At 39.4% G+C, this 2,762-nt stretch overlaps 1 pseudogene; it reads left to right on the plus strand.

The window, feature by feature from the left end:
• Positions 1 to 2,095: 2,095 nt before the first annotated feature.
• On the plus strand, positions 2,096 to 2,762 carry LOC102815545 (annotated as a pseudogene).

Genomic DNA, 2,762 nt, shown 5'->3' on the forward strand with positions numbered 1-2,762 from the left:
CTGGTTTTCCCTCACTTCCTGGTATTGTGTATTTCCATTGAGTCTTAGTCTTGGAAGGGGATTTGCTCTGAGGGGACCTGACCACTTGCCTTGATGTCTCCTGGGTAAGCAGCTTGATTGTTCTTGTAGTAATCAGTCTACCTATATTGTTTTGTAGTTTTCCTGTCGGTCTTTCTTTCAAGAAGTATCTTTTTTTCTAGCTGCTCTAGGCTGGTCTGCCTGTCCTTTCAAGAGGAAATTTCCCACCTCTGAAGACTCTGGATGCTGTTCAGGATTCCACCTATAGTTTTATGTAATGCAGAGGCTCCACAGGAAGCCTCTGGAGGAGAATACTGAAAGTGTCTTGAGCTGCCAAAAGAACCAACAGATCTGTGTTGGAAGAAGTGAAGCCAGAGTGCTCCTTAGAGGCCAGGATGGCCAAACTTCATCTCTCATACTTTGGACATATTGTCAGGAGGTACCAGTCACTGGAGAAGGATATCATGTTTGGTAAGGTGGAGGGTCAGAGAAAAATAGGAAGACCCCCAGCGAGATTGATTGGCAAAGTGGCAGCATCAATGGCCTTAAGCGTGCCAATGATAATAAGGTTGGCCCAGGATTGGGCAGTGTTTCCTTCTGCTCTGCATAAGGTCGCTATGAATTGGTACCAACTTGAGGGCACCTAACAACAACTACACAATCTGTACTATCAGGGTCATTATGGGTTGGAAGTGACTTGGTGGCACTTAACAACAATAACATATTATATGACAGATGATGCTGGTTCAGTGAATGAAGAGGCACATCATACTGGTTTTGTCCCTTATTGGTGATGCTAAATTAGATCAAATAGGTAGAGTCTTGTCCTTTTTCTCCATTGTAAAGTGCTTTTTCTCCTGTACAGCTAGTCAGTTTTCAATAATTTGTGGGGTGAAGCTTGGAGACTGCATATATTTCCCATTTCCCATACCCTTTGTCTAACAGCTGCCACCTCCAGTTATCTTTGCTAAATGGTGATTTTCTAATCCTGTCTCTCCCACATCTATTTGCTTTGTCCTTCTGTAGCCAAGAACTGTCCTTTCTTTCTATTCTCACCCAGGATATTTTCTTTTAATATAAGTAAGGACTCATAGCATTTTTTAAAAAGTAACGTAATAAACTATATCTGCTTACATACAGGGAAGAGCCTCAAATCCACAGGATCATTTCTCTTTTATTCTGCCATGGTTTATAATCACCAACCTCTCAAAAATAATGTATCTGTTATCATCTCTAGTTTCCTGAAAGACTGGTTTGTGTTCATTTGCAAACACTTAATTGCATAGGCACAAATCAACCAGGTGAATTGCTACTTTCCTGGAGAGATTCATTACTTTTGTCACATACATTCTCACCAAGGGCTGGAAACAATTTTTGAACCATTCTTTAAAGACATATATATTCAACACTTATTCTCTATGAGATACTTTTAAGATTCACAAGGAACTTAAACACCTAAAACCCATTGCCCTCGAGTCAATGTCAAATAACAATAATCCTATTGGAGAGAATATAACTGCCCCATAGAGTTCCAAGGCTATAATCTTTACAAAAGCAAACTGTTACATCTTTCTCTTGAGGATCAGTTAGTGGTTTAGAACTGCTGAGATTTCTGTTAAGAAAATGTCTACTGAGCTCTAAAAGCTAAGGACTCCTTAGCTTAATTAAGCATGGCTAACCAAAAATGTTTGTTCCCACAGAAATTCAATTTCTTTTAACTCCTTTGTTTCTGATTTTGAGGAAGGGAGTAGTTATAGACATAATCTTAACATTTTTAAAAGAATGTTAAAGGGGATTCAATGTCTCCAATAGCATAAAATAGCTCATTATAGCTATGAAACCTTGATCAGTATCCATCACTTTTTAATAAATAAAATGTTAAAATTGGTCTCCAAAAACAAAAAAAAGAAATAAAAAAACAAAAGAGAATTTGTCTTATCCCTACCAGCTGGGACTCCTTTCTCTTAGCGCTAAATCGGTTGATCAATTTTACATAAAAGTAGAGCCCACCAGTGCGTGGTGGAGAGGAGCTGAGCCGGGCAGGCAGCCTATGTTCCCAAGTAATAACTTCACCAAAATGTCCAGTGATATGCAAAGGTCAGAAGCCACTCCAGAGCATGAAGATGATGAAAGAAATCCTTCTGCCACCCGGCAGAAAAAAAATACCAAACTGTCTAGCAAAACCAGCTAACTTATCCACGAGTGCTAAAAGAGTTCAGAAGGAACTAGCTGAAAACACTCTTGATCCTCTTTTTAACTGCAGTGCTGGGCCTAAAGGAGATAGCATATATGAATAGAGATAAACTATACTTGGTCCACCAGGTTTTGTATATGAAAGTGGTGTGTTTTTTCTGTATATCACATTTTCATCAGATTATTCATTTAAGCTCCAAAGGTTGCTTTCCCCACCAGAATCTATCACTGTAACATAAACAGGGAGTCATCTGTCTGGATATCCTTAAAGACAACTGGAGTCCTGCTTTGACTATTTCAAAGGTTTTGTTGTCTATTTGCTCACCTTTGACAGATTGCAACCCTACAGATCCTCTGGTTGGAAACACTGTTATGGTTTTTAAGTGTTGGTGAGTCAGTTCTGATTCCTAGAGACCCTGGCTTGTGAGTTTGAACCACCAACCTTACCGTTCAAACCAACCTTGTAGTCTAGGAATCCCATTCACTATTTGACCAACAGAGCAAAACATGACAGGATAGCCAGACACTGTACCAAGAGATATGCAACATAA

This window comes from Chrysochloris asiatica, unplaced genomic scaffold (genome assembly GCF_000296735.1).
Source record: "Chrysochloris asiatica unplaced genomic scaffold, ChrAsi1.0 scaffold00039, whole genome shotgun sequence".
Taxonomy (NCBI): Eukaryota; Metazoa; Chordata; class Mammalia; order Afrosoricida; family Chrysochloridae; genus Chrysochloris; species Chrysochloris asiatica.